General features: G+C 40.3%; 1 protein-coding gene and 1 long non-coding RNA gene across 3 annotated transcripts in view; one reads left to right on the top strand and one right to left on the bottom strand.

Moving 5' to 3' along the window:
• Nucleotides 1-1,183: 1,183 nt before the first annotated feature.
• Nucleotides 1,184-24,946, bottom strand: LOC118255513 (uncharacterized). Of its 2 annotated transcripts, none has more exons than XR_004780964.2 (6): nucleotides 24,848-24,946; nucleotides 24,447-24,591; nucleotides 8,833-8,969; nucleotides 8,581-8,668; nucleotides 3,029-3,133; nucleotides 1,184-2,323 (listed from the first exon to the last, which is right to left on the bottom strand). It is a non-coding gene; the product is annotated as an uncharacterized LOC118255513 (long non-coding RNA). The 2 variants fall into 2 exon arrangements; XR_004780965.2 differs by having other exon boundaries at nucleotides 24,717-24,928.
• A 209-nt stretch (nucleotides 24,947-25,155) lies between these two features.
• Nucleotides 25,156-26,865, top strand: part of GRIK2 (glutamate ionotropic receptor kainate type subunit 2) — a 414,885-nt gene continuing 413,175 nt past the window's right edge. The window contains exon 1 of the mRNA XM_035561779.2: nucleotides 25,156-25,386. The gene's annotated coding sequence lies outside the window, so the exon portion shown is untranslated. The remainder of the gene's footprint in view (nucleotides 25,387-26,865) is intronic.

Genomic DNA, 26,865 nt, shown 5'->3' on the forward strand with positions numbered 1-26,865 from the left:
GAGCTGGTCACCTCTCGCTTCTGTCTTATATTGTATGCTTTTTCTGACTGTAGCCATGACTTGTATCTTCAGAAATATTTATTCCTTCATTTCTATCTATTTGTGGTAAGAGTTCTAAAGAGATGGCTATTATATTATACTCGGGTATGCTTTAAACCATATGAATGGCTCAATGCAGCTGACATTTCATCGTTAACACTTAAATGTACAGTCAGTATGCTGCAAGTCATGGCTATCTCCATGCTTGTCTTTCTGGAACTGCCCTTGTGGGCAGCACTCTTATCTTAAATCTATGGAGTTTTTTCTGCACTGTCATTACATAAGAAAGTTTTTCTACATAAACCTTTCAAAAGCCATGCTAGCTTTGCAGATTTAAAAGACACCTTTTTTTCCAGCACTGTAGTTGGGGCTGTTCATAACAACTCTGTATTGAGCAAATTGTTGCTTGATTGAAAATTTATTTCTGCAGGAGCTATGGAAAAGGTAATAGTATCTTCCAAAAATTGTGTATGAGGAGTTGAACTGAGCTCAGTTCTGTAGCATATGCAGGAACCTCTGGGGGTCTTGACAAAGGTTTCATGAGAAGCCTATTGCTTCTCATACACTTGATACAAACATTCTCCCAGCATTCAGGTGTGCATTCATTTGTGAGACTGCCTGTGGCAGCCAATGGAATCAACAAAGAGCTGGGTATAACTTTTTGTAAGTGTTTTGTTCTGTCTTTCCACCTACTTACTCACTTAAACCCATGCCTGCATCCATCTAGCCAAAAATTTTGCTTTACCTGTACTACCAGTAGCTAAAGTACAACAGAGTTCTAATCTAAATGCATTTCAGCTTGTTTCATAATGAAAAGGAACACGCTGTATGTTAACTTAATAATACTGCTCTATCCGTTTCAAAGAAAATATTGCACAGATAAACTCTTTCAATCAGAGTTAGGAAGGTAGGGATTTTTTTTCATAAAGTATATTGACAATATGTTGCTGCATGTACCTCAGAATCTCAAAACCTCACAATCTTTTCATCACAAAGTGTTAAAAAAAAAAAGTGAAGAAGTGAGGAAACTACACAGTTTTAACATGTACTGTTTGGGGTTACAACATCTAATATACGTATATATTATATATATATAAATATTATATATATAAAAATACATATAATTATATATATAAATACCCTGTACATATTGCTCTCCAAAAGTCCAGCAAATGTTGTCAAATTTCTGTATGTTCATGTGCACACTAATCTTTCACAGGATGTTGAGTTAATGATAATTATCAGATTAAACTGCAATGATCACAAGCAGCTGAGTTTGCTAAAGGCAGAGCTAATCAGCCATGAATTAAAAAAAATAATAACATTTTCAGATGAGGAAAACTAGTAAAATAGCAAATAGGAATGAGTAAACATGATATAATAACAAAAGCTGAATAAAGATGACACAGGCAAAATATGATTAGTTGTGTCCATTGCCACACTTCTGCATCTAGAAATAATGAATTAAATCTTTACCAGTGGAACTGCAAAATGGTGACTCTGAGATCACTCAGGAGTTGTAGTGAACAAAAGAATTTCAAAATAAACCGCTTGTGAAATTTATTTCCTGTTGGATATAGAAAGAATATCCCACTCATGCCAGCTGAACACCAGAGCAGGCAAAGGATACTCAGAGTCCAGAAAAGGAATCAAGCTTAACAGGAGAGCTACCATAGGCCCACATGGATGAGCTACAGCTGCCCCATCTAGAAAGGCGGGTGCCTTGGGAGCCCAACTCATGCCTGTATGTAAATGCACTCAACATGGGAAATAAACAAGGGGAACTGGAGGTGTGCGTACAGTTGAAGGGCTATGATCTCATTGCAGTTACTGAGACAGGGTGGGACAGCTCTCATGACTGGAATGTGGCCATGGATGGCTTTGTGCTTTTTAGAAAAGACAGGCCAGGAAGGTGAGGTGGTGGAGTTGCTCTTTACGTGAGTGAGCAACTGGAACGTATGGAGCTCTGCCTAGGGGCAGACAAAGTGTGGATCGAGAGCCTATGGATGAGGATTAAGGGGCAGGCCAACAGGGGTGATGTTGTGGTGGGTGTTTACTACAGGCCAGTGGATCAGGAAGAGAAAGGGGACGAGGCCTTCTCCAGGCAGCTGCAAGTTGCCTCATGTTTGCAGGTCCTGGTTCTTATGGGGGACTTTAACTACCCCAATATTTGCTGGGAAGACAACACAGCTCAGAACAGTCTAGGAGGTTACTGCAGAACACTGAGGATAACTTCTTGACACAGGTGGTTGATGAGCCAACAAGGAGAGGTGTGCTGCTGGACCTAGTACAAACAAACAGAGATGGTCTAGTTGGAAACATTAAGATTGAGGGCAGTCTCAGCTGCAGTGATCATGAGATGGAGTTCAAGATCCTGTGAGGAGGAAGTAGGGCAAGAGTAGGACAGCAACCCTGGATTTCAAGAGAGATAACTTTGACCTCTTCAGGGACCTAAATGGAGGAATCCCCTGGGCCAGGGCCCTAGAGGTAAAGAGGGTCCAGGAGAGTTGGCTAATATTCAAGCACCACTTCCTCCAAGCTCAGGATCAGTGCATCCTGATGAGAAAGAAGTTGAGCAAGGGGGGCAGGAGACCTGCGTGGGTGGGCAAGGAGCTCTTGAGGAAACGTAAACAGAAGAAGAAAGCATACATGATGTGGAAGAAGGGGCAGACCACTTGGGTAGAATATAGGAACATTGTCAGAGAATGCAGGGATGCAAAGAGAAAGGCCAAGGCCCTGTTAGAATTAAATTTAGCGAGAGACATCAAGCATAACAAGAAGGGCTTCTTCAAATACATCAGCAGCAAAAGGAAGACTAAGGAATAAAATAATAAATAATAATTAATTATAAATAATAAATAAATTGAACCACAGAAGGTTCCATCGTCATATGAGGGAGAACTTCTTTATGGTTTGGGTGACAGAGCACTGGAACAGGCGGCCCAGAGTGGTTGTAGAGTCTCCTTCTTTGGAGATATTCAAAACCCACCTGGATGTGATCCTGTGTAACATGCTCTAGCTGACCCTGCTTGAGCAGAGGGGTTGGACTAGTTGATCTCTGGAGGTCTCTTCCAGTCTCAACGTTTCTGTGATTCTGTAATAGCAAGGATATCAGGGTACAGTTTAAAATAAACATACAAGATTGATACTGAAATTCTGCATGTAATTATAGCTACATCTGAAGGAGTATAATTTAAGTAAATAGCAAGGATAAGGCTGGAAACAAAGCCTCAGAAAAGAGAAGTCGAACTTTATCACAGATGATAAGCATATGAGGTAATTACTGTACGTATACATAGCCTAATAAAAGGAAATTAGTGAGCTCTAAACAAGAATCAAAGCTGGAATGCGAAGGAAAACAATTAGAGTAGAAAACTAGTTATACACTTCTTTTTACAGAGAGGTGATAATCACTGGAAAGAACTCCAAAGTGTTTTGTGTCTTGGTGAATTCAGCTGAAGACAAACTGCTTTTTAGAAAAGATTGCATTAGCTACAACACATGCTTTTGTCAAGTAGAAATTGCTAAACTAAGGAATCCACTGCACTTGTTTTATTGAAGGGGGGGTTGAGGTAGTTTGTTTCCACATTCTTAATGTCCTAAATGTGCTTATGGAAGGTGGACAGAGAGACCCTTAAGTCAGGGAGTTTGTTTCTTGAGTATGGGATAGGACAGTGCAACAAACTGGCACTTGGCTGTTCTGAAGTGAAAGCTCCAGTCAAAATTTGGCATTAGCTATAAACTGGAGTTTCTTTCTCTTTTTTTGGTAGGTTCTTCCTTTCTTGTGAGGTTACAGATATTGTAATGCATTGGTACATAAGCTAATACTAAAAATACATCTCATACACTGGCGCAGCTAGTGAGGACCTAAGGTATGCAATAACCATGTCTCTCTCCATTTCTGCAATGAGATTATCTGTACCTTTTTGGACTTAACTTTGTAAGGCAATATCTTCTGAATAACAGTTGGTAAAGTGGGTGCTCCTAAGGCATGAGGGTGGTCCAGGAGAAAACAGTAGAATGTTAATATTAAATAATTTATATAATATTAAGTACCCATATTGGCCTATACTGTCCGGCAGCATCCCAAAGTCTATAATAGTTTTATGAATGGCTAAGCAATGACTGTGGTATGTATGATTAAATGCATCTTTGAGGGTAGCGTCTGGAGGCTGTTTGCTTGGCCTTTACTTGTCAGTGGTTTATTACCCCAAGTAAAGAAGTTATGATTGAAGCTGAAAATTATTCTTTGCTGATTGAACTAACAGAGAGAAAAGCAAGGCAGGCACATACACTGAGGCTGACTATGACTCACCTGAGGGCACATTAGTTGGCATGAGTCTTCACAGAAGCAACATACATGTCACTCTACAATACCAGTGAAACAAGCCCAGAAGCCATAATTTATACTACCATAAATTATGATTTCTGAATTTGGTTCTATGTGCGTTCCTTCTATAAGAACAGAAATATGAAGGCCATGATCTTTCATTTTATTACTAGTGAGCTCATTCAACAAGCAATTTCTATTAATTTCTCAAGGTATAAGAAATACAAGCACACAGCGTTGCACAGGCTTATTTTTAATGTGATACATAGTAGATATGAAAATTAGACAGTCTGTTTTCTTTTTGCAAAATGTGGACATCCCCAAAACAAAATTTGGCCTTCACAGGTAAGGTCTGTAAAGATGCCAGATTTTTCCTGCCACCTGTTTGTGAAATTGGAGACTACTAATTACATCCCTCTAACACTTTGTATTTCAGTTCACCTGAAAGATCAAGGTTCTCTTCATCTCTTCACATAGCTGATAATTAGAAAGATAAATAGAATACCTCTGCTCATCACCCCTCCACCTCTGTTAAATATTCTGTCACTTTTTAGACCTCCATCTCTGAATCAGGATTTCTTAGCATTAAACATGAATGCCAAATGCCTTCATGCAAACTTATCTACAGAAGAACCAGAACAACTACTGCCAAAAGATTAAAGTGAAGGTGAAACCATCATATCAAACTAATTCCAGTAATGTCCCTTGGTAATAGCATCTAGTGACCAAGGACTTAGCCATTCCAAATATCAAATGAAAAATAATTGTTCACCTGTTACTGAAATATTAATCTTGATATTCTTCTTATTACAACACTTCTGAAAGCAATATCCAAGAGTAAAATATCCATATACATTTAATATTTGTTTTATAAGTTGATAAAATATGAAACTAAAGTATAAAGACATTAAAAATTAGCATATTTATTGCAGTTTTTATGAGACATGCTGCTGCAAAACACATAAAATCCTCTAGGATAAATCTACATCTGGTGCTGTCTTGATAACTGTTGAATTTACAATGGTGTAATATTTATACAGGCTCTTTTAAAGAAATGGTTAAAGTGTAGAGGTTTTATTTTTGTATGAGATGTACTCTGTCATTTGCTGCTGGAAGCTACTGGTGCAGTGCATCAGTGTGAAAGTAAAATATGTCTATGCCTGCAAGAGCGTTAATTTTTAGAAATGAAATATCTCATTCCTATCATTCATTTTCTACTTCAGTTTATTTTTTTACCAGTCGAACAAACTTAAATTGAATATTTTTAATTGGCCCCAAGCACCAAACATTTTGCTGCTCATATACATCAACCCTACCTTAAAATATTCAGTCTTTTTTTTTTTTCTTCTTGAGTCTCTTTTACTGTTTTAAACAAAAGGATATTTTTGGACTATGATAAAATTGTCAAAGTTTTGGGATCTTATTATTACTTTAATTCCCAGTAAAACCTCAAGTTTTGCTAGAAATTGGTACGTAGCACCATATCTCAACAGTCTTTCCTCACCTCAGTCAGTCCAAGGATGGTCGGTTTGTGGCTACTAGGACACACTTGCTCACGTGTAGCAGGGCAGTGCATAACAGTGTCTTGTGTCCTGCTGTGGCGATGATCTGATGTCAGGAAGCTGAATAATCCTAATGTAGCTTTTTGAAAACACCAAGTCCTACTGTGAATGTCATTGCAAGGTAATCCAGATGCCTTGCTTTATTATCCTCTCCTGTTTTCTAGTATGGAGATCCTTCTCTCCTCAGACCTCTGGAAAGTGTCCTGCATGTCTTGGTCATAAATGATATAGACCATATGAGCCAGAATTTCTGGCCATATTTTTCTCGTCAATAGTGATAATAACTTAAAATAGTAATTAGGTATGGATCCCATAGTGACACACTAGATTATCAGTTGGTGTTAAGTTGTGGAACTAAGTTGTAGTTTCACTAATGTCAGTGGATTGATAAAAGTTTATTTTGGGACTTGCTCTGCATATGATTTGTTTCACAGAAAGAAAAAAAAAAAAACATGATTTCACTGTTTTTCTGACTAGTTGCAAAGGAGTCTCTTCTGTCAATGTAAAAACTAATTTCCTTGACTACCAAAGTATTCTATGGATCAGAGAGCTGAGATTTAAGCTTATATTCAGTGGATTTTTATAAAGAACATCAAATACTTTTCTTAACCTTCTGAAAGACAAGAAGATGGAGAAAATTAATAGAATGGATATTTTTTGTTGATGGCCAGAGGAAGCTGGGTGAGAGCCATATGAAGATTAACTAAAGAGAATGAGACCAGGATTCTTTAAAGAGTGACCACTTGGCATATGATGGATGTTAAATATTATTGTAACTTTGGCTCTTCTCTTATGTCTGAGACCAGGAAATAAAGGGTAATCACTTACTAGAATATTCACCTTATTTTTGCACTAAAGCTTTAAGCTAAAACATATTCAAGTAAGCCTCTAAAATTTAGAATGCAAATCACTGCTGAACTTTTAAACCTTTGAATTTTGCCAATAACTAATCTCGACAGTGCTATTATAAAGAGGGGAACCATACCAGATTTGTTTACACAGTTCCTCTGTGATCTACTGACTTTGAATGTAATTATCATTTCAGAATTAATATCTTGTCACTGTGTATATGACTCTCACCCTGTTGCTTTCTTTGGTCTAATGAACCCAGTGTACTTCTCAAAAGCTTTTCTTTTACACAGGAAGTCCAAAGGGACCTACTACTTGTTCTTTTGTATTAATTTTAATTCTTTATCAATTGAACTTACAAAATTAATATGCCTATCTATTCATAATGTAATATCTTGAATAACATCCAGTTAGTCAGGTTTTCCACTTTGGCTTCTGTATAGTTATTAGCAATGAACACTGAATAACAACCCCATACTGACCTATGTATACTGTGCTCTTAAACCAGCTGCCTGTCTTTCAAGCTTATATAGAATCACAGCTGGAGCCCATTTTGAAAAGAGAATGCTTCAAAATTGCACCAAATGTGCATACTGCTTCTGTTTCAAATATATTTATATATATATATATATTTACTTGAGATGTTCAATCAGCTGTTTTACTCTAACCATACTGAAGACTATGCATTTTTATTTTCACGAACTGATTTTCACCTATAGTGGACTATGCCTGCAGAAGTTCTAACATGGAATAATATTAGAATTTTGATAAGTATTTCAAGGATAAATTCAGGAGCTTTCAGACTTGTCAAGAATGTGGGCCATGTACTATTTTGTTCCTCTTTTTTTTTTAATTTTGTTTTTAATTTATTTTAGCTGTATTGTAATTTGGTAAGCTAGCTTCACATCTTGTTATTGAACAATATTTTCCACTTACTTTTTTTTTTTAATCCTGCCTTGTTGTCTACTTGTTTCATATTCATGTGACATTTAGATTTTTTCATGCCCCCTTAGCATTATTAAAGACTTTGTTGATCTTTTCTATATTCTTACTTCAACAATGTTCATTAAAATGAGTTGAAGATAGATGTAGATCAGCACCTCTTTTTTATACTGATATCTCATGTGGTTTGACAATATATTTTCATCTCTCAATAGCTGTGATTTTAGTTTGTTAATGATTTGGCTTCCAGATACAGTTTTGAAGTCTACCTGAAACTCGCTGAGAAAGTCTTTCATATACATGTTTCTTAGAGATTCCCCAGTTTTTCCAAATCTTATTTACAATTATTTTATAGAAATTGCAACAGTTCTTTAGCCAGCCCTATACACTACAACAATGAAACATTTCTAAACACACATAAAGACCAACACACGTTTGCAGATGTTATTCAAGAACTTGTTTTTAGCTAAAAAAAAAAAAATTAGAAAAGTAGCTCGAAGTATAAAAGTGCTGAGATTCATCTGTTTACCGTACATTAAAATGTTGTTAGAACAGAATTCATCAGTTATCTGCCTAATTTTCTCCAAGTCCTTACAGTTTCATGGATCATTTACAATTATACAGTACAGATTCTGTGTTGCTTGGGAAATCCTCACAACAACATATTTTTGACAATTACAGAAAAAAAAATCATCAGATATTATAGCAGGATGGAGATGGTAGCAAGTCAAACCAATAGTGATTTTGGATTATGAGTAGCATTACTGCAGAGCAGTTAGCCTGTTATCTCCAAAGTTGTAAGATTCATTAATAAATAATAATAAAAAGTATACTGAAATAGAAGAGCAATTGTTTTACCCTGAGCATGATCTTGTCACTTATCCTTTCAACATGAGAATCCATCTTCAAAAACTCTTCTCAGCTCTATAGCACCATTAAAGCAATCCTGAGAAGTAGTGAAAACAAAAATAACTGATGAGGCCCTTCAGTATTATGGCTTTAAAACACTTAAAAAGAATGAGCATCAGCAAAATGATTACTTCAGCCAAGCAGATTCCCATTGTGTCACATATAGACAGTTTCTGTAGATACAATCAGACTTTGAGTTACCTGTGACTATTTCTGTTGAAGGTTCAGTGAATGCAGTGAAACAGGAGGTCAGATTCCCTGAAACTGTTTTCTTCTTGGACAGAAAATAAAGCCGAAAGATTCATCAAGGTGTTATTGTTTGTTTGAAGGAAAAGTGACTGTAAATGATTTAAAAAAAAAATGAAAAAATAACTGGTTTCAGCACAGTTCTTTGTACTATAGCCCTTAGACATTAATATTTTTAGGATTATTTATCTTGTGAAGGAAAGTTTGAAAGTGAAATTTCAGCCAAAGTTTATGTGTCTGATTAAATTTATAAAGTTATTGTAGCTATAACCTCTGTAATCAATCAAATATCATTAAATTAAAAAAAAAAAAGAAAAAAAGGCAATTTAGCAACGGACAAAATTCTAAAGAAAGTAGAATCTGGACCTCACTGGAGAGTTAAGGGTGATGCCCACTGTCTTCCCACAGGAGTTGTTGGTAATTCCTTATTAAACACCACTAAAGAGTTTGTCAATAAACCAGAATAATGTGGTGCTATTCTCATGTAGTAAAGCATTAGCAAACATGAAATAAGAGGTAACCCTGTACTAGTGGAAAGCTGGATGAGTTGACAATAATTTTCTTTCATTCCTGTTACCTGTGAATATACTTTTTGGCTAAAATTGTGACTGTAGTCCTAATAAAAAGTAGTTGCATTGCTGATACTCCTCAAAATGGTTAATGCTTTTTCTGTAGTATAAAATGTTATACAGCTATGTTTCACAGTGTGATAAGCTTAATAATGGAATAGCTCCAAAAGCAGAATGACTCTCTGGTTTAAACCATACCTTTAACATTTTGGTTGTGAGCAGGTTACCCATTTTGCTCACTATATTATGAGTATTAATCTAATGGACCATTTATAAAAGCGTACCCTTAAAAAGGAAAGAACTTGGTTTGCAATCTGTGTTGTGGTAGTTCTTGTTACTTACAAATACAGTGCAGCAACCTAAAAATAGATTGTGAGAGTACTAGAGAATGTAATTCTATTGTTCCTTTAGAAGGATCAAGGTTAGTTCTGTAATAGATGTTAGTTCACTTAGGTCTGTCAGCAAGATCTATGCAACCACACAAGATAAATATTTAATCACAGGACTTTAATAAAATAAAATGAAAGTTAAACAAAATACCCTTATCTGAACAAATTAATGCATTTGCATTGCAAGTAAGAGAATCTTTTGGTCTTTTAACTAAGGGAAGAACTATAGGTTCAAAACTCAAAGAAAAATAGAAGTCAACTATTTCAAGGAGTAAAGAAAGTTAAGATTGTCTTTCTAAATTCAGCAGGATTTTTTTCTTTTTCAAGGTTTGTGGAAGAGTGTGGAGCAGTTTTCTGATTTCAAATCAGACATAAACTTGTATAAACTACAAGCTTCTTGTTCTCACTGTGCATTGCAAGATGTTAAAGACTTTTCTTTAGCTGTTTCATTTATAACTCAGTCACTCAAATTTTATTAGATGTGATAATCTAGGAATAATGTCCATTACCAATAGCGCAATGTTTCCTTTTTAATAATTGGTCATAATAACTATGGCATTTATGTTAGTACAATGTTCCCATTTTCTAAGCTTTCAGAAATAATATTTTTTCTAAATTTATTTCCATTACATTTTTCTGTTATAACACCATTGTGTGAAAAAAATATTTTTTGTATTGTTCATATTAAAAAATTACCCTTTAAAAATACTATAGCTTGCATTGGTATGTCTGTGCTGAGGTAGTACAAGCAAAACCACAAGCAAGTTTTAGATGTACAGTGAGCTTAATTTTGTAATTGTTTTATAAACAGTTTTGTATGTATTGCACCATTTTAAATATTTTATAGAACTTCTCTCAAATAACAGATACTGGAAAAAAGTTTCATGTCATTACACTGAGTATAATTTAAAAATTCTAGAAAAAAAAATCCTTACAAAGAAAACAAGGAATAAAAAAGATGATGCATAAGACAGAAGTAAATTATTCTGATGACATTTATATGAAAAGAAGTATTTTCTATACCCTGTTCCAGGGTACAATTTGTAATGTATTTCCAATGTTACACTGCCCTTTTAAGGATTAAATATGAAGGAAGTAAATATGTCCTATCTTACTGTCCTTCTTTTACATGTTACAGTGTAGAGTTACGTACAGTACTTATACATACATATATATGCACCAATAGGATGGCTGACCTACTTAGGAAGACTTCAAAATAAGAATGGTCAGAGAGGGAGAGAATAACCAGCAGCCCTGTGAGGGAGTGACAGACAGGATCAATGAGCAAAGGCCATGGACTGATGTAACAGGGAGGGATCACAAAATCAACAAAACAGGGCCCAAGCAGGCTCACCTCCAGCACTTGCATGCAAGCAAGTAATTGCCAACAAGGCACCATAATGGAGAAATCCTCCAAAACTTTTGTAGGAACTCAGCATGCTGAGCTGCCTCTCTGAAGTGTCTGTATGCTAATGCATGTAGTATGGGGAATAAGCATAATGAGTTAGAGATCTGTTTGCTGTTGCAGGGCTATGATCTTGTTGGGACCACAGTGACCTGATGGGATGGCTCCCATGACTGGAGTGTTGCAAGGAAAGAATACAGGGTCTTTTGGAAGGACAATGTATGAAGACAAAGAGGCAGTGTTGGCCTTTATTTGAAAGAGAATCCAGAGTGCATGTAGCTCTGCCTGGGGATGGATGCAGAGCTGACAGAAAGTTTATGAATTAGGGGGACATTTATTAAAAGGAGGACACGTAAAGGTGACATTATAGTGGATGTCTGCTGCAGGCCACCTGATCAGGAAGAACAATAAAATGAAGCCCTCTACAGACAGATGAGAGCATCCTCACATTCACAGGTTCTCATCCTCCCTGGGGACTTCAGCCACCCCAATGTCTGCTGGTGGAACAACACAACAGAGTATAAACAATCTAGAAAGTTCCTGGAATGCACTGATGATAACTTCCAAGTGATGGAGCAAACAAAGAGAGGTGCTCTGCTGGACCTCATACTCAAAAAAGAAGGACTTGTTGAGAATGAAGGTCAAAGGCAGTCTTGGCTGCAGTAAGCATGAGATGGTGAAGTTCATGATCCTGAGGGGAAGGAACAGGGCAAAAAGCAAGATCACAACCTTGGACTTGGAGAGCAGACTTTTGCCTTTTCGAGGATCGGCTTGGAAGAGTACCATGGGAGGAAGTCCTGGAGATAAATTAGACCCCAAAAAAAGATGGTTAATATTCAATGATCACCTCTTCTAAGCTCAAATGAGCAGAGAGTCAGGCAAAAAATGTCAGGATGCCAGAGTGGATGGACAAGTACCTCCTGGCCAAATTCAAACACAAAAAGGAAGCATACACAGGGTGGAAGCAAGGATGGGTAACCTGGGAGAAATACAGAGAGATTGATCAGAGAGGAAAGTTAAAGCACAAATAGAATTGAATCTGGCCAAGGATGTCAAAGACTACAAGAAGGGCTTCTTGTCACTTCTACAATGAAATGACCGGCCTGGTAGGTGAAGGGAGAGCAGTGGCTATTGTCTTACTAGACTTCAGTAAGCCTTTCAACAGTGGCTCTCCTGTAAGATTCTCACACAGACGTTGATGAAGTATGGGCTTGTTGAGCAGACAGTGAGGTGGACTGAAACCTGGCTGATGGTCAAATGCAGAGGGTGGTGATCAGTGGCATAAAGTCTAGTTGGAGGCCAATAATGAGCAGTGTACTCTGGGGTTCAGTACTGAATCCAATCCTGTTCAACATCTTCATTGCTGATGTGGATGATGGGGCAGAGTGTACTCTCTGCAAGTTTACACATGACACAAAACAGGGATGAGAGGCTGATACACCAGAGGGTTGTGCTGCCATCCAGAGGGAGATGGACAGGCTGGAGAAATGGCAATTCAGGAACCTCATGAATTTTCACAAGGAGAAATACAAAGTCCTGCAAGGAGTGAGGAACAACCCCAGACACCAGTATGTGCTGGGGGACACCCAGTTGGAAAGCATCTTTGCAGAAAAGGACCTGTCAGTCCTGGTGGACACCAAGTTGACCGTGAGCCACTAATGTGCCCTTGCTGCAAAGAAAACTAATGGTATCCTTGGCTGCATTAGGCAGAACATTACCAGCAAGTTGGGGGAGGTAACCTTTCCGTTGTACTCAGCATTGGTGAGGCCAAACCTGGAGTGTCCAGTTCTGGGCTCTCAAGGACAAGACGGACATACTGGAGAGAGTCAAAAGCAGAGCCATGAAGATGATGAAGGTATTGAAGCATCTCTCCTATGAGGAAGGGCTGAGAGAGCTAGGACTATTTCACTTAGAAAAGAGAAGGCTCAGGGGAGATCTTATCAGTATATATAAATACCTAAAGGGAGATTGTAAAGAAGATGGAGCCAGGCTCTTTTCAGTGGTTCCCAGTGTCAGGACAAGAGGCAATTGGCACAAACTAAAACACAGGAGCTTCCATCTAAATATCTGGAAGCACTTTGTCATTGTGCAGGTGGTGGAGCACTGGCACAGATTGCCCAGAGAGATGGTGGAGTCTTGCTCCTTGGAGATCGCCAAAAGTCACCTGCATGTGGTGCTGAGCAATCTGTTCTGAGAGTCCCTGCTTGAGCAGGAGGGCTGGACCAGATGACCTCCAGAGGTCTCTTCCAACCTCAAACATTTTGTGATTCTGTGATGTGTATATATATATATGTGATATATATACATTTATTTGAGTGTAAAATGTAGAATCAGGAAACCACAACAAACTATCTCTCATTCCTCCATTTAAATTTCCATTTAAAATTAAAAACACACTGTTAATTAATAATTCAAAAAAGCAGAAAATTTTATTGCAGACAGTCTTTACTTGAAGACTATTTTGGTAAGTTAAATTACCTCATCCTACACTATTTAATTAAATGGGTCAGATCTATCTTACTGTAAGAAAGCCTACTCTTTGTGACTGACTGTACAGCAGTCTAGACAAATATTTTGGATGATGTTGTCTAAATTTGGACAGAGAAATCCTATTTCAGAGCTTCAGTTCAAAGTGATTTACAAAAACCTAACCACTGTGAAAGAATGAGACTGTTTTTTCTCTGTTATTGTCCTTGTGAAAATCACTGAACTATGACCAAGTTATAAATCTTTGAAATATTCTTGTGTTTTAATAAGAGATTGAGACACTAACAGCTAAAATATCTGAAGCTTGGCACACTAAGAAGGTTTAAGGCTTTTTAGAGAGGAGATTGGGCTATTAGTGTTGGACCCATCCCACTTTGGATGCCTAAAAATTAAACCTTTAAATTTGTGTTTATAGTTCTGTGTTCCCATCAAATGTGTCTCTACTGGATAACTAGAAAGTATTATTTTTGTTCCACTGACTATACAAAGAGACTAGCTGACCAGCTCAGGTTGTAAATGTAATTTATAAACAGGTGCCACTTTATTTCATGATAAGCATAAAAGGACTGGGTGAAAAGTGAAGGGGAAATGGAAGGCAAAAACTCTGGTTTTGAACTACATTGACATGAATTATAGGCAGACTGTAACAAGAGATTTCCATCTTAAGGGCCTAATGCTGAAGAACTGTAGCTCAGAGTGTCAGATTATAAATGTTCAGTTTTGGAAGAACCTACTTCACTGGTTTAGCTAGCTTTGCTAATGTACAGATTGCAGCATTAGTAAAACCAATTTTTAGCAAATAGGAGTCAGTAGTGCTCTTTCATAATGTAATAGTAAAACATTTTCAATGCTATGATATCAACAGACATGATTTATAATGTGAACAAATTCTTCTTAAAAGTATATCTGCATTCTGATTATCTATAACTGGAGGTACTTCGAATTCTTATTTCGTTGTAGAGGAATATCCTATATGTATGGTTTTCCTAAACTAAAATTTTAGGAAAAAAAATAATAAAAAATTTAAATATGCCTTTTCTAAACTTGCAGTTGTCATCAAATAATACATAATATTGCCTATCTGCAAAGGAGAAAGTGTATAACAAATTGTAAACAAATCAATTGGTGCTACAGTTAATTGACTGGGCAGGTTCCCATATTAGTTACAGACTTGTGGGTGCCTTACATTTCAGATACCATCTAGGTGATTTAATCCAGTTTTATTCTGTTCCTTTGGGTGTAATAAACCAACTGGTTAGAGTGTTTCAAGACATTTTTGCCTGCCATAGAGAAATCTAAACAAAATTAATAATTCCATTCTTTTGTCTGTGAGACCTGGGGAAAAACCTGCTGCTCAAAGTTCTGAACTTTATTGAATCATCTGACTCACAGTGCTATCCACTGTAGAATACAGAGAGTTACATGAAAATGTTCTTATGATCTGTGTAAATGCTCCCACCTCTCCTTGTAAGTGGAAGAGTAGGAGTTACTACATTTGTTCATAGGCGTTCTAGGTATTTAAGAATAAATGTGTATAAGAAATTACTGTTGGTAAGAGCTAGTTTTCACTTGATTTTGTTTGTGCTTTGTCTCAATTCCATCTTCAGTAATTTATAGAATTGTCTCTGTCCTTTTTTGTTTTCTTGTTTTCCAGTTCTAAGAGACTTGTTAATAAAACATAAAAGACGGGAGTATCATTACTTCTAGTTCTCCCTTCTTGGAAGTGTGTCAAGACTGAAAGAAGAAACAAAAACAGCAAAGCACTTGACTTCAAATTAAGTCTTGATTCAATGTGCTTGTCTCCTCCTTCTCATTCTTATTAAATTAGTCCTGTTGAGATGAGAATTTTCATTTCATTTAGATATTCTTCCTGAAGGACTTCCAAAAGTGAATGCTGCATTTGGAGATGGATATGTATTTCTTTTACTTTGTATCAAAAGTTAACAAATTTGTTCCTCTTATCTGCTAGGAGAAAAAAATACATGCTGAAATAAGAGGGATCGCACTTTTCTTGTTTGTTTATTTGTTTTAAGTAAATCTAGAATATTAGAAAGTTTCTGTTTCTCCTTGGACTGGACATTAGTTTTGATAAGAATGACTGTGAGTCTGACCCTCTGTGTTCTCAAGGCCTTCTTGTTCACCATTTATAGACATAAAACCAGGCCAAATTGGGAATATGATGCTAACTAGTTACAATGATTGCAGACTGAGTTAAAACTCTTCCATAAAGTTGCTGTGCATGGTACATACTGAGAAAGAGAATCAAGCTCTCCTAAGCTATCCAAGAATAGTCTGTGTGGCTCTTTTCATCTTCAGCAAGACTTCACTACTTCTGGCACTTGTTTCAACATTGTGTCTTCTCTCAGCTTTCAAGCAATTTCAGTACATTTAAAATATTTTATTTCCTTTCAGATACTTATCTTCCATTCTCCTTTCCTCCCAGCGAGGGGCCTGTCAACTTCGGAACAGTTTTTGATTTCTCTTATCCTTCCTGATTTTCAGTTTCTGTTTCAGTTTTAGTTTCAAGTTGTGCTCTTTACAGCACCGGATTCATCATCTCTTCCTTGTCCTGATCTTTCTCGCAGAATAGTATGTCCAAGAGCCATCTTTTCCCTCAACAACTTTAAAATTCCAGGTTCACCAATCTCAAATAATGAAAAATAAGCCCACTCTTTGTCCTTTTCACTTCTAGAAGGTTTTCTTCTGAACAACAGATTTTTACAACATACTGAAATTAAGCTATCAAGTTAATTGTCAGGGCTATATGAAACTGGGATGTTAAGCAGACAGTTTTCATCACTGAAATGTGACTCTCATTTGGGTAGTCTGTGTACGGGTACTAATGTGTTCTCCAGAGAAAGAAGGTCCTTGCACCACCTTAGATGGTTCCTCTAAGTCAGATCTTAATTTGACAAGGCATTTAAATAAATATTTGAATCCTGCTGACTACAGTGCTTAAATTGTTCTCCCAGAAGCTAAGACTTTTGCTCTACTCAGACTGAAGTGAAACTTTTTTTTCTTCTTTCTTCTTCTCAGCAAATGAATGAGATATCAAAGAAAGTAAGGAAGTCAAGGTTCTTATAAATGCTTAGTAAAATGTGAAAAGTATTGGATGAATAGGAGTTTGAATTACTTCATTAAGCTGTTGATTTTTACATGCTATTTGTGGCTCCATTACTTCATTTATGGTTATTAATGCTAAAGTAGGTCATTATTCTGTTTTATAATATAATGCCAGGGTATGTAACTTTCTATATACATAAAACACATACTGTAGAGGAATATGCTCTAAGGAATATTTTCACATACTAGAAATGACTCTCCATATCTGATAAACTGCCTAAGTCTGATTAGTGGAGCAATTTCCTTGCCCCCCTGAAATGAACCAAATGCACTTCATATAGTCTATCTAAAATAATTTCAAGGTAGATTAAAAGCATATGCTTGCTTTAGGTGAAATTCAGTTTCCAAAACCTCAAAGAGTTTAAACACTGCACAGATCTTGTGGTAATTCTCTACAAAGTAGTAAATTTTAATTCCTTTATTCTGAGAATTGGAAGTCAATGGAGCATCTTCCAACAGTTGTTCTAGTGAGCAACTAGTACTAAAGGCTAAGCTACTTTGTGGCTGTTGCCTCAACTAACGTGTGATATGTGGTGTCATATATCTGAATCTTGACAATGGATTCTTGTTGATTTCTAAGTACCAGGAAAAGTAATGAGATGAATTCATCAGCCTATATTACAGATTACTTGGTTTAAATGGATGCATATTTGAGGATGGAGGGCTACTCTCATATATATATTAAACACAAATATATCAACTGTCAATCCTAATTATGTTATTACTTCAAGATTAGGCATTTGAAACAATATATAACATAAATTCTCCTACTATACTCTTCCCCCTGAAAATTGTTTCTAAAAGTTCACAATGAATAGATCATTCAAATATTTGAAAAAAAAAATCTCTTATGTTATTGTAAGTGTGACAACAAACACAAAGTCCTCAGTGCCTGGAGAGTTTGGGTCAAGTATACTAGTAGCTTAACTGTACAAGTATACACAAACTGTTTCAGCTCACTGTTGTATGATTAATATTAATCTTTTAGTATGGTATATTCTAAGTGGGACATGAAAAAGCACGATGATCAAAGCCCCATTTCATTCTTGCATCATTACTGAAGTTTAAGTCTTATTGGAATAATAACTCAGTAGCAAAGTAAAATTGAAGTTTCTTCCCATTATTAGAATGTCCTTTTTCATATTTACAATTCAAAGTTACCTACCTGTTTAACATTACCTCATACTAGAGATATTTCCACTCCTCGCTAATTAAACTAAAGCCTTATTTTTCTTATTGACTGGAGTTTTGTTAAGACCATTTTACAAGGCATCCAGCACTGGGGTATCCAGTTCTTGTGTGGAACATATTGGGACATACTTTTGAGTCTAGATGCAAAATTAGTTCCCAAACATATAATTGGCTCCACAGAAGTTCCATCTTCACATTTTTGCCAAATTTTTTTTTATTGTTGCAGGGCTTTCTTGGTCCAGCTATTAACATTTTTCTTCCATGCATCTAAATTAACGTTATGTTTGTAAAAAGCTAGACATATAGAAATTCATTGAACCTATACAATACTTATACCCACGTACATTTTTTTCCTTAAAGAGGGGTGGGGATGGTGGGATGGATGGAGAGGAGGAGAGTCTGTTGGGCTCAAAGAACAAAGCATAAGCATAAGATATTATTGGTCTTATTGGTATTCATAAACAACAACAAAAAATATTGGTATTCATAAACAAGACTAAAGAGTTTCTAAGAATAAGCCTGAACAAGACATTTGCATAAGCAAAACAGGATGTGAAAGTTGGTGCACAGCAGTTTTTATTGTTATATTGTTGAACTGTAACACAAAACAAAACTAAACTAAACTAAACTAAAATAAAATCTTTAGGATTCTTTGTGTCCTGCTATTTTGTACTTCTGTTGTGTTTCTATTAGTGACTTGGCAGCTTCATTTAAATGTTTGATGAAGACAACATAGCAGAAGCTGCAGAAATGGTGGTGGTTAGATGCAGAATTTAAGATCTGTCTCAGCAAATTGAAATGTTCTAGAAAAATACCAGCTATATTCAACAGAGACAAGCACGAGATTCTACACTTGGGAGAGAATGAGTAGCTTAGCAAATGCAAGTGAGGAAACTGATAGCCAGGGGAGTAGTGAAACAGGAAAGGACCTAGACATTACTGTCACAAGACATATGAATCTACAATATCACATGGCTCCAAAGAAGTCAAACATCATATTTGGATTTCTGAATAAGCCTGTAACCTAGAAACATAATAATAATAGACTTTCCTTCCACTCAATACTTGATAATTCTGAGATGCTGAGAAATAGAACTAGTCTAGAGATGAGAAGACTGGGGAACACATGAGAATCACAGAATCACAGACTAGATGAGGTTGGAAGGATCGACTTGCTGGCAATGTTCTGCCTAATGCAGCCAAGGATACCATTAGTTTTCTTTGCAGCAAGGGCACATTAGTGGCTCACGGTCAACTTGGTGTCCACCAGGACTGACAGGTCCTTTTCTGCAAAGATGCTTTCCAACTGGGTGTCCCCCAGCACATACTGGTGTCTGGGGTTGTTCCTCACTCCTTGCAGGACTTTGTATTTCTCCTTGTGAAAATTCATGAGGTTCCTGAATTGCCATTTCTCCAGCCTGTCCATCTCCCTCTGGATGGCAGCACAACCCTCTGGTGTATCAGCCTCTCATCCCTGTTTTGTGTCATGTGTAAACTTGCAGAGAGTACACTCTGCCCCATCATCCACATCAGCAATGAAGATGTTGAACAGGATTGGATTCAGTACTGAATCCCAGAGTACACTGCTCATTATTGGCCTCCAACTAGACTTTATGCCACTGATCACCACCCTCTGCATCTGACCATCAGCCAGGTTTCAGTCCACCTCACTGTCTGCTCAACAAGCCATACTTCATCAACGTCTGTGTGAGAATCTTACAGGAGAGCCACTGTTGAAAGGCTTACTGAAGTCTAGTAAGACAATAGCCACTGTTCTCCCTTCACCTACCAGGCCAGTCATTTCATTAAAGAAGTTTATCAATTTCATAGAATCATAGAATCCTTAAGGCTTGAAAAGACCTCCAAGATCGTCTGGTCCAACCATCACCTTACTACCCATGTCACCCACTAAACCATGTCCAATTTGGTCAAGAATGACTTCTGCTTTGTTGAGTACTCCCAATGATTTTCTTGTCCTTCATGTACCTGGGAATGGTATCCATGATTAGCTGCTCCATCACTTTCATAGCAACGGAGTTGAGCCTGACAAGCCTGTAGTTCTTAGAATCACAGAATCATTAAGGTTGTAAAAGACCTCCAAGATCTTCTGGTCCAATCATTCCCTAACCACCAATATTACCCACTAAACTATGTCCCTAAGTACCACATCCCACCTTTCCTTAAACGCCCCCAGAGATGGTGACTCCCTGGGCAACCCGTTCCAATGCCTGACTACTCTTTCTGAGAAAAAATGTCTCCTAATTTCCAACCTGAACCTCCTCTGGCACAACTTGAGCTTATTCCCTCTAGTCTTATCACTGGTTGTCTGAGAGAAGAGGCTGACCCCCAGCTACCCACAACTTCCTTTCAGGTAGTTGTAGAGAGCAATAAGGTCTCCCCTGAGCATCTTCTTCTCCAGACTAAACAACCCCAGTTCCCTCAGCTGCTCTTCATAGGACTTGTGTTCCAGGCCCTTCTCCAGCTTCGTAGCCCTTCTCTGGACCAGGACCTCAATGTCTTTCTTGTACTGAGAGGCCCAAAACTGAACACACAACTCGAGGTGCGACATCACCAGAGCAGAGTACAGAGATCAACTCCCTGGTCCTGCTGGCCACACTATTCCTGATACAAGCCAGGATGCCATTGGCCTTCTTGGCCGTCTGAGGACACTGCTGGCTCATGTTCAGGCAAGCATGGACCAACACCCCCAGATCCTTTCCCTCTGCACTGCATCTTCCTTCTCACCATTCGTGAAGATGGGATTGCCATCTGCCCTCCCATGTAATATTTCTTTGAATATTCAGAAGAAGGAATAAATGAAGAAATAAAGTCATCTCTATGTCCACTTCAGGTAAGAGGGCATAGTGATGAGTGACAGTTGACATAAAGCTATCTATGTTAAACAACAGAACCCTTTTTAAATATAAAGGTTGTTAACCCCTGAAAGACTTCATGGGAAGTCTGCATAATATTGCAGTCTATAGAAGATATTGTACGCTGCATTCTGACTGGCACCAAAGTAAGTAAAATAAAATGTCCCAGTAATGCTTCTCTGTTGAAAGGTATTCAGGCTCAGGGAAAGTTTTTATTCTTTTGTGGCTCTTAGTAGTGTTGTATCTTAGGCCTCTTAATGCAATGCACTTCACTGAAACAATAAGTGAGTTAACCTGTAAGTAAGTCTTAGTTAGACCTTGACCAGGTGTGAGATATTACTTATAGAGCCCGAGATATCATCTGGAAAGGCTAGATATTCTTGTCTAAGAGCTGTTAGTGAAAGTCTTGAGATGACCCTGTCTTGCTCAACAGTGTAAAGGGAGAGAAGAAAACTATCAGACATATCAGATCTATGAACTGCTATGAACGACATTGTGTTCCCCTCTGTGTTACACCAGATCAGTATTTTTTAAAATTAGCAGCAACACACAATGGATGCAAACCCATCATCAATTAAAAATTCAATTTTGTATGTGATCCATCAAACTGACATACAAATGTAACCTATGGCTCGTTGTCTCCCTCAAGTGGCTAATACAAGAACAGGGATTTATCGCTTTTAGACAAATAGATATTTTTTTCTTTCGTTACATCCTGTTTTGACTCACTCTCGGGTTTGAAGGTACAAGATTTGATACATGCAGCCGGCCTGACTAGCATTATGACTATAACAAGGTCATCAGTAAAAGCCACAAAAATCTGTGAAAAGAGATGAAATCTGGAAGGATTTTCCTTGGCCAAATTAGTACAATGATAATTCTTTCTTTACCGCGAACTGTAGCAGAATTTCCTATCACAGAGCAGTAGGACACAGATTTCCTGAAAGACAAACTGGCATTTTTGAAATCACAAAGAGATAACAAAAAAAAAAAGAATATCTGGCAGGAAGAACAAAATATTCGGTTGCCTGAGATCTGAAGCCCTGGAAGTTTACTTCAGTGTTTTCTGTGGCAGAGCACAAGTTGTGAACTGCTTATCTTGAACAAGTGTCGATACTCATATTTAGGTCATTAGTTTGAACAGCAAAAGCTTACATGAGAACACATAAGAGAATATATAGGTTAGTTTTGTGTTTTGTAGATCTGGAATTATCATAGATTTACACTAAAATTATTTTGAAAGATCTTAAAATTTTGCCAGAGTTTACATTGGCATAGCTTACCCAAACTGAAACAAGGAAAGAAAAAATTATTGAATGCACTGAGTACTAGTGATAAATTTCTGTGGAGGAAAAATAAAATAATAATAATAAAAAAGTCTGACATCCTTGGGTAATTTTATTTTGAAAGGCTTAAGGGAATTAGGCTACAAGTTTACATCATTTCACCTTGGTGCAAATGCACCTAATGGGATGGGACTGTGATAAACCCATATTATTTCATTCTATATCTTAAGAAATAATTCTGGGGAAAACAAACAAACCTAGAAACCATTCTTGTGAAGATCTTTACAAATTCATTTACTTTCTTTTTTCTTTCTTTCTTTTTTTTTTTTTTTTAATTGGGCGAAGTTCTTAAAACGTTTGAAAAAATGTTTTAAATTGCTGGTGAAGATATGACATTAAAATAATCAACAACAACAAAAAAAGAAGCAAATGAGTAAGCTTGTAGGTTTTGTTTGTTTGTTTTTGTATTGTTTTTCTGTTGTTGTTGTTGTTTTTCCTTGTAAGAGCCCAACATCTTGTGTGACACATTCTCCAGTACATCTTATTTTGAATAGTGACAAACTGGGCCTGTGCTTTCCTATATGCTTATTTCAGGTGTTCGGTGCCAATAAAGTTCAAAGCTCCCACAGTGTAACTGGGAAGAAACTGGGAAAAAAATGGGAAGATAACTAGAAACTTTGTCAGTTTTGAAATTATGGGCTTCTGCAGTAATCAAAGCATGAGAAAAGAGAATCCTGTACTGTCTTCCTATTATGTCACAGGTTTTTAGAGTGATCTTAGGCTTATTCATGTCTTCCTGCTCCAAATTTCTTCACTTGAATAATAATGGTATTTATGTGAAGTCCTCAGATATCCGGAGTGACAAAGGTTGGTAACAGCTCTAGTGACATTGGGAATCGCCTGCCTAAGGGAGGACAAGATTCTGTGTAAAATGTTGTAGGCTGAGGAAAGCCTGAGGATCCCATGTCTGGACAGAACTGTAATCCAAGTAACAAGGGAAAAGACTGTGCATGGATGTAACTTAGGTGAAATGATTTCATGAAGGTATTACATGATCTACGTGATAGACATGAAACGCCACACCCCTTTTCTCCCCCTGCCTTCTTTTCTCTCCTCTTAGAAAGACACCGTTGAGTCCCGTATATTTGTATGTCTGCCTCGTTCCGTGTTTATGTCTGAAAACTCTGGAGACTAACAGCGCAAAGGCAGTCAGTGAGAAAAGAGGGCCGGAATCACCGAGCCGCTGCTTGCACAGGTGTTACTCGCTCATCAGACCTCGCACGTTTCCCACCCTCCGCCTGCCCGCAGCGTTACCAGGCCTCGCCTTCCCGCAGGGTCGTGGCATCCCTCGGTCGCTCGGGCCATCCCCGCGACGGCTGTCCATCCGGCGGAACCCCACCAGGCTCAGTGTTAGCCGGGGTTGCCCCCTTTGGGTTCCTGCGGCCCCACAAGCAACCACCCGGTTCCTCCCGGCGAGGAGCCTCCTGCCCCGTGCCCTTCGCTCCCAGGGTGGCACCAAGCGCTTCGCTTTGCCGCTGCCTTTGGTTTTTTCACAAGAGTTATCTCCATTACAGCTTCAGGCGAATGGAGTGACTAATGAATTTTCTGTCGGCCATGGAGGCGCGCTGCAAGTAATTAAGAGCTGTGCTGCGGGGCGATTAAGCTGCAAGTCACAGCGGCCAGAGCCCAATCGCGGCGAGCTCGTCGCGGTCTGTGCCGCCTGCGCCCGGCCCGACAATGGGATCATTGACTATTTATTTACTCCGCACAACAACTCTGCTGTTTACTTAATTATAGGAGTTTCTCAGTCACCAGCCCCCACTCGCCCCAGCCCCATCTCTTTGACTCTCTCCGAGCCCCCCCGGCCCCGATAGCCACGGCTCCCTGGTGGATCGCTTGGGCGGATGGAGCAGGGAAAAGCCTGAGCATCCTTTTGGGGGTGCGGGCAGCGCTCCCCCGCGGATGCGGGGACGGGCGTTTGGCGTGAGGGAAAGGCGAGGGGACGGCAATTCTCCTGTCAAATTGCACCGCACGTCTGCCGGGAGATCGGACCTCGGGAAGGCTGAGGGTGGGGGAACCTTGCAGCGCTTCAAGGCACGTCCGAGCCGTGGAGCGCAATGGGGAGGAGAGGGGAATCAGGCAGACGCCTGTGGCGCTGCGGGGGCGAGCGGAGCAGCGGGAGAGAGGAGAGCACTGGTAATCCTGCCAGAGGGCGAGGGGGGGGGAGACGGGACTGCATTTCTCACCCCAGCTCATCCCCCCGCTGAGGAGCGTGTCGGGCCGGGAGGGGTGCGCAGGCGGTGGCGGCTCCCCCGGGGGGCGCTGGCTCTGCCCCACTCTCTGCGGGCCCAGGCTGGCTGAGTCCTTCTCCGCCTCCGTACAAGCTTCCACCTGGACAGGATGGAGACAAAGTGTCCGAGCTCAGTCCCCACTAGCCCAAGGAAAGAGGAGGCCTGGGGGGGGGGGGGGGGGGGGGGGGGGGGGGGGCGGGGGAAGGAGAGGCAGTCGGGGTTCACCATGAGCAAGCAGCCAAAGACACCCGGACTTTTTCTGGCACCCTCGTGGGCACGGGTCGGAGCGGGGACGGGGAGAGGTCGCTTGGCGCCGTCCTGTAAGGCCGAAGCCCCCCCGACAAACACACACACACCTCTGTCTGTGTTAGCAAAACGGGCTGGGGGACCCCGATCAGACTTTTCGTGCCTTGGAAAGGCGCCTCCGGGCGAGCTCGGCCCCTCGGGTTGCGGAGGGGAAGGGAGAGCCGGGAGCGTTTCTGCTTCGCCGGCCGCCCGTGGAGCCCTGCCGCCGGCCGGGGGCTCGGCGTTCCGGCGAGAGCGGAGCGGCGGCCGCGGAGGAAGCGGGTTTCTGCTCCTTTAAAGGGCGCTGTGCAGCGCTCCCTGCGGGAGGCGGGTCTCCCTCCCTCCTCTCCTCCCTCCCTCCCTCCCTCCCTCCCTCCCTCCCTCCCTCCTTCCCTTCCTCCCTCCCTCCCTCCTTCCCTCGCTCCCTCCCTCCCTCCCTCCTTCCTTCCCTCCCTCCCTCCCTCCCTCGGCCGCCGCTTGCCGCTGCCGTTAGTGGTGCCCGGACGCCGGCTGCACCGCAGCCCGGGCATTCCCCGGCGTCCTGCCACCGCCCTTCCTTCCCCCGCCTCCGCCTTCCTCTCCCTCCCCGCTTCCCCGCCCGCAGCTCAAGGTAGGATGATGTCCCGGGGTCTCCGGCTGGCCGCCACGGCCGGAGGGGCTGCATGCGAGTGAGGGGCTGCGGGGGGGCGGTGGCGGCGGGGGGGGAAGCACCGTCGCTGCGCTGTGCCGAGCGCTGCCCACGGCGCTGTCCCTCGGCCAGGTGTCTCCAGGCAAAGGGGGGCGCTGAGCTGGAAGACCCGGGCACCGCTGGGCTGGCCGGATCCTGATGCCGGGCTCTGTCTCCTTCCACTCCCTCCTCCCTGCGCTGCTCCGCATCAGCCCCAAGCTGGGGGCAGAGGGGTGGAAAGTGGGGGCGAGGGGTTAGGGCAGCGCAGCCCCCCCGCTGCCCCCCGCCCGGCTCCCGCGGTAGCCCCGGGCTCTGTTCCGCGGCCGGGCTCGGGGTGGCCGAGAAGAGAGCCTGGAGGTGGTGCCCCCCCTCGCTCGGGGGAGGCGAGGTGAGAAACGGGCTGCAACTTCGCTAGAGTTGTGGGTGGACAGGAGTCGCTACTTCCGTGGGGTCTCCTCCTGGCCCTACCCCGGCACCCATCTCTCGGCTGCTCGGCACTCCGGTGGTTCATTTCTGAACAAATTCGGCATTCTTTGGGAAAGCATCCGTCGCTAACCCAGCCAGGGAGCCGACACTCTCTGTGTGAAGCAAGAGACATTCCTGCCTACAGTGTGGCGGCATGACTGCAAGAGCCTTTTCGCACTGAAAAGGAAAAGATACATTATAATGAAACCTCTCTTCACGTTTTCCTTAGAAACTTTTGGTGGAGTAGAGCGTGGAGAACGTTAAACATCCTTCCTCCCTCCCCGAAATCGTTCACAGCTTCCCCAGCCCAAAGAAAACTGAAGGGACGAAAGGCTGATCTGCAGATAATGTCATAAATGTTTCTTCTCGCTGCTTAAACCTGCTAGGAAAGTGCATTGCTGTGATACCCCAAAGTGCCTGAACAAGTTAATCTATGGCATACTCAGTTCGTTAATTAAAATGCACGTCTTTCCGCTAGCTAAAAATTAATTACCATCTTAAAATGTCATTAATCATCAGCGTAGCAGAAACTTGGTTGTAAATTTGGACTGAGCTAATAACAGACAGAGGGGAACCTATGGTTTTTAGAGCGGATGGGAGTGAAGTGCAAGTGGGCCACAATGTGTTTTTCAATGATAATATCAACATTCATCCGAATACCTAGGCAAACCTTTAAAAAGGGAGGACTGTGTTACTGCTTTGTCAGCAAAGCTGCAATACTTGTGTCTGGAGATCTGAAGAGGCTGGTCAGGTGTTGCGGTAAGCTGTGGCTCTCCTCACACCAGATTGCAACACTGGGAGGACTGTGGTGGCATGCGAGTCTTTGCAAGAATTTGCCGGAAAATGCCCGAGAAACAAAGCTTTGGGGATCAAATGTTAAATACATAAGGAATTTATATCAGTTGATATTGGGAGAGGACAAAACTGTAGATTAAGTGATATAAAAAACCCTATCAT

Source organism: Cygnus atratus, chromosome 3, assembly GCF_013377495.2.
Source record: "Cygnus atratus isolate AKBS03 ecotype Queensland, Australia chromosome 3, CAtr_DNAZoo_HiC_assembly, whole genome shotgun sequence".
NCBI lineage: Eukaryota > Metazoa > Chordata > Aves > Anseriformes > Anatidae > Cygnus > Cygnus atratus.